This window comes from Rhinoderma darwinii, unplaced genomic scaffold (assembly GCF_050947455.1).
Source record: "Rhinoderma darwinii isolate aRhiDar2 unplaced genomic scaffold, aRhiDar2.hap1 Scaffold_127, whole genome shotgun sequence".
NCBI classification, from domain to species: Eukaryota; Metazoa; Chordata; class Amphibia; order Anura; family Rhinodermatidae; genus Rhinoderma; species Rhinoderma darwinii.
Genome location: NW_027461959.1, coordinates 767,836 through 773,438, shown reverse-complemented (window position 1 = coordinate 773,438; position 5,603 = coordinate 767,836). Strand labels below are relative to the sequence as shown.

General features: G+C 47.7%; 1 long non-coding RNA gene across 1 annotated transcript; it reads right to left on the bottom strand.

The window, feature by feature from the left end:
* Window positions 1-232: 232 nt before the first annotated feature.
* On the bottom strand, window positions 233-3,995 carry LOC142699084 (uncharacterized). Its single transcript, XR_012865975.1, has 3 exons — window positions 3,625-3,995; window positions 572-692; window positions 233-432 (listed from the first exon to the last, which is right to left on the bottom strand). It is a non-coding gene; the product is annotated as an uncharacterized LOC142699084 (long non-coding RNA).
* Window positions 3,996-5,603: the final 1,608 nt, after the last annotated feature.

Genomic DNA, 5,603 nt, shown 5'->3' with positions numbered 1-5,603 from the left:
GCCCTATACATTTCAATACAGAAAAGCTGCAATACCACACACAGCCTCTGGACAGAGGTGGCGCAGAACTTCCATTTGGGTCATAGAGAGGGTCTCCAGCGTGATACCCCCCTCTATGATATCTAAATACCCTTATAGGGCATTTCAGGTGTAACCAGAAGTTAAGGTGATACAAAAAAATATTCCATACGTGAGATTTCCTTAATGTAGATATTGTAACAATAATTACTGAAAATATGTAATTGACTTTTTCCTCCATTGTAGGAATAGAACCCGAGAAGTGACGTTTTGGACTACGGAACAGTCGATCCTCCGGATGAAATGCTGTGTGGTTGGAGCGCAGTCCCAGGAGTGCTGGTGTTGTTGTGCTGATCCATGTTCTTCTTATCTGGAGCTTGTATACAGAACACGCGATCCTTCTGGTCCGACCTACTAACATATATAAGCACAGCCTAAACACACACGTAATGATATATAATAACATAACATTAACATAACATTACTATGTATCAGCCCTGATACGTCAGTCTCATCATATTTCTGGGGTCCCCGCACACAGGATATACGTTACCTCCTGTGATGATGTCACTTCCCGGTATTTCCTGTATGACATGGCTGCTCTTCCTCTTCCCGTTTCCCTTTCTGATGTATTTCCTCTTCCTGTGTGATAAGACGTGTGCTGTTGCCTCCTGCTGTGTATAACACGAGATGTAACATGTCTTATAAAACATGTAAATAATAATCGCAGAAAGCAAATAAGATTTTGTTAATTTCCATTCACATCAATGGTTATTTGTTTGCAGCCGTTTTTCTGAGCCGTACTTGTCTGTTTTTAGAATCAACTACAGGGAGATTTGAGATGTGGTTTGAGAATTTCTTTCCTATGTAAACCCCACCGATAAGGACAGCTAAGAAGCCTCAGTTATCAGCGAGCGACCCCATCATTAGACTAAGCAGAGTGCCCCCATACAGTGCCAGCAGAGTATTGTCCCTTAAACAGTGCCAGTATACTGCCCCCTCATAAACAACACTACCAGCAGAGACCCCTCAATAAACCATATTGCCAGCAAAGTGCCTCCAATAATTAGTGCCAGCAGACTACCCCCAATAACCACTACAAGCAGAGTTCCCCCTCACAAATAGTCCCAGCAGAGTGTCTTCCTTTATGCAGCTACATCATGTAAGATCTTCCCTAGTTTGGAAGTCTCCAGGACAATCTGGGAGAGAAGACAAGTGTGATGTAACCTGGTTGCAGTGTGTAAATGTAGCCTGAAACATCACGTGTAGCCCCTAAGTCTATGTTCACATGTTACATATTTATTGCAGATTTCCATGGTCAAATTGACACATAAAGTATGAATGTGAATAGGGTTCTAGAAAACTGCATAAACTTGCAGCAGTAACAATCTGCAGTAGATTGTAATGCAAAGGATGCACAGCCAAATATGCTGCAAAAGCCACATGTAATATATGGAGAAATATTAGGCCTAGTTCACACAGAGTTTTTTTGGAGCGTTTTTTTAAGTGGAAAACGCATCGAAAACCGCACCAAAAAACGTCCAAAAACTAATCTTATTGATTTCAATGGGATGCAGAGGCGCTTTTCCCACGAGAAAAAAACACTCACAGGAAAAAGCAGCGTCAAGCCCTTTCTTCAAGCGTTTCCGTCTCTGACCTCCCATTGCCATCAATGGGAGGCAAAGAAAATGGTTTTCGCAGCATTTTTGCCTGCGGTGCTCAATGGCCGTGGTCGAAAAATGCGTAAAAAAAGCGGCAGAAGGAATTTTGAGGCAGATTTTTCCACCTGCAAAAAACTTGGTGTGTAAACAGGGACTTCGTGTCCACATGTGACCTACTCTATCCAATCACAGCTGTAATTCCAGCCAAGGCTGCCTAAGATTATGTTCACACCCCCCACTTCTCCTGCGGTTTGGCCGCTGCAGCCCGATGAGGAGGGATTATAACTAGAAATTGTGGATATAAAGAACATGCAGAGGTTTCTGTGTGACAGTCTAAGGGCATGACCAGACGTGGTGGAGTTCTGCATACACTGTCCGCATCAATGCCGCACATAATCTGCATTGCAGATTCTGTCGCGGCTTTGCCTAAAATGGGCATTAAATTGATGCGGACTGGCCGTTGCGTATTGAGTGCAGGATAGAGAGAAGGGACAGCCCTTTCCCTAGTAAAAGAAAAATAAATTCATATCATGTCTTGGTGACGCGTCCCTCTTTCGACATCAAGCCCGACCTCCCTGTATGACGCGGCAGTTCATGTGACCGCTGCAGCCTGTGATTGGCCTGTGATTGGCTGCAGCCGTCACTTGGACTGAAACGTAATCCCGGGAGGCCGGACTGGAGGAAGAAGCAGGGAGTTATGGGTAAGTATGAACTTCTATTTTTTTTACAGGCTGATGTATATTGTGATCGGATGTCACTGTCCAGGGTGCTGAAACAGTTACTGCCAATCGTTTAACTCTTTCAGCACCCTGGACAGTGACTATTTACTGACATCGCCTATTAACGCTCCTGTAATTACGGGTGCACACACGTAATCACCCGTAATTACGGGAGCCCCATTGACTTCCTCAGTCTGGCTGTAGATCTAGAGATACATAGGTTTAGCCAGAATGAAGAACTATCATGTTAGTAAAACCAGTACGCTCCGCAGCAAACATAACATCTGCGGACTTCATTGCGGAATTTTCACTCTCCATTGTAGTCAATGGAGAAATTCCGCAATGAGTCCGCAACAAGTCCGCTACACGTCCGCAACAGCCAGTGTATGCTGCGGACACCAAATTCCGCACCACAGTCTATGCTCCGCAGAATTGTCCGCAACGTGTAAACGAACCCAACTAAAAAGCTGTGGAAAGCAATGGAGAAATGTGTACGCTGCGGATTTCCGCTGCGGACTATCCGCAGCGGAATTGCAGAGCAATTCCGCCACGTCTGGTCATGCCCTAAGGCTCTGTTCACATCTGCATTGGGGTCCCGTTCTGACGTTCCCGTCAGAGGTTTTCGTCAGAACAGGACCCTGAGCAGACACAAACTGACACCGACGGAAACCAGGGGTTTCCGTTTCCATCACCATTGATTTCAGTAGTCGACTAAGCTATTGCTTCCGGCAAAACGAAGGGTCCGGAGCACAAAAGAGACAAACGGAAACCACGGGCACCGGCTCCGTCACCATTGAAATCAATGGTGATGGAAACGGAAACCCCTGGTTTTCGTCGGTGTCTGCTCAGGGTCCCGTTCTAACGGAAACCTCCGACGGAACGTCAGAACGGGACCCCAACGCAGATGTGAACAGAGCCTAATATGGATGAGAAAGGGGAGGTGGGACTACTCATTTATTATGCCCTGATACTGAACTGGTATTACTAGTATTATACCCTGTTCTATGAACTCTACCCGCTGGAGTACCCCAAAGATGCTTGTACCACTGATCGAGGTGCTATGTGTTTTGTAGTAAAATTAAATTGGTATTTGATTATTTTTTTTACAGTTAATATTTATTAAAAATTCTGTTTTAAAGTTTTTTGCCTGGCAGTGATAGTTTGATATTTGTCCAAAACCTATTTATTTCCATATTTCATGGATATTATGAGGTGGGACGACTCACCTAACCAGTATGTTCCTGACGGGAGCTGCATGCGTCCATCTCATCAAGTCCCCGATCTCCTGGCAGCTCCACTTTGTACAGATCCTACAATGAAAATCTATGCAAAAAGTTTACACCAAAAAAACTGAACATTCTACTGCGGAACCAGGATTGTTGTTGTGTGGCAGGGCTGCACCTCGCCCTTCTGCTGCCGGAGGTAAACAGTGAAATAGCGCCCCCACCTGCATCACCATAGAGTGGCCATGTGGGGTAGAGAAAAGATAGCAAAGAAAATATAGAAAACCTTTATGTTTACATGTAGTAGAAATCTATTTAATACAAGTGAATAATATTTATAAAAATCGTAATCACATGCTGCGTTAGGCCTCATTCCCACGACAGGGTTTCCAGGCCGGGTGCCGGCCGTTCATAAATCGGCCGGCACCCGGCTGCATTAGGAATAATAGACCCCTAATGGGGCTATTCACACGACCGATTTTTTGACGGCCGGGGAAACCGGCCGTCAAAAAGTAGGACATGCTCTATCTTCGGCCGGGTACCCGGCCGCCCGTCTCCCATAGAAGTCTATGGGGCCGGGTAATACCCGGCCATCACCGGGATGTGTCCCGAGTGATGGCCGGGTTTTTCGGCGCTTGCGCTCTATCTCCTCCTCCTCACAGCGCAGAGTGCATGTGAGGAGGAGGAGTTGATGCCATTCTGACGAATGGCATCGCTGTACACTGTGTTGCAGGGCCGGGGTGTACAGCAGGTGGAAGGGAGCGCTGCGCTGGCTCCCTTCCCCTGCTTGTTTTAAAAGCACCCTGGCCCGGCGACACCTTCGATGGCGCCGCTAGCAGCTGCTGCGGCTGCTACTACTGCAGCGACGCCACTATCGCAGAGCAAGGAGGTATCTCCCCGCTCTGCTATGTGCTAGCCGCACTTTAGCTCCTTGAAGGAGCGGAATCCCCGTGTTTTCGGGGATTCCGCTCCTGGACAGAGCGCTTGATGTCTCTGTCCATATCTGGGCAGTGACATCAGGGGAAACTCCTGAAGCGGAATCCCCGAACACATGGGGATTCCCCTTCAGGAGTTGCCGCTGATGTCACTGTCCAGATCTGCCCGGCCCGGATGCAAAACTTTATGCAAACCGGCCGGGCAGAATGGCCGATTTTACCGGCCGGCACTCGGGCTCGGGCGCGACCCGGTCGCGTGAATCCCGCCTTAGGCCTCATTCACACGACAGGGTCCGAGTGTCGGCCGGGAAAATCGGCCGTTTTTGGCCGATTTTCCCCCGCCGTTTGCATCCGTTCCGATTCCGTTCCGGGCCGTGTTGCTGTTTTTACCGGCCGATTTGGACCCGATTTGCATCCGGTTTTTTCCCTGACCGTTTTTTAATCGGATTAATTTTTTGCACTTTACTTATTTTTTTATTATTATGTTCTGTCCCTCAAAGGTCAAAAAAGACCTTTTTGGAACTTTTAATATTTTTTTTCTTTCTTTTACACCATGTTTTTCCCTGTAACTGGAGCTGCACAGCAGCCCCAGTTACAGGGGAAATCAGCCCTCTCACAGTGACGATTGTCACTAATAGGATTGTGCTAGGTCTAGTAAGACCCAGCAGCAGTCTGTCACTAACGGCACCCGGCGATCATGTGACCAGTCACATGATCACCGGGAGGAATAGAGACAGCACCGCTGCTGTCTCTATTTCTATACACAGCGTTCATTGAGCGTTGTGTAAAAAGACATCGTAGAAGACAGAAGCAGTGAAAGCTGCTTCTATCCTCTCCGTAGGTTCCCCGGCAGTCACGGACAGCCGGAGACCCGACACTCAGCTGCCCGATCGCGCGGGCAGCAAGTTAAAACCCGAGCCGTAAAAAGTCTATGGCTCGGGTTTTAAGGACCCTGACCACTGGCCGTAAAAACACAGCCAGCGGTCGGGAACCGTAACAAGCAGGGGAAGGGAGCCAGCGCAGCGCTCCCTTCCACCTGCTGTACAC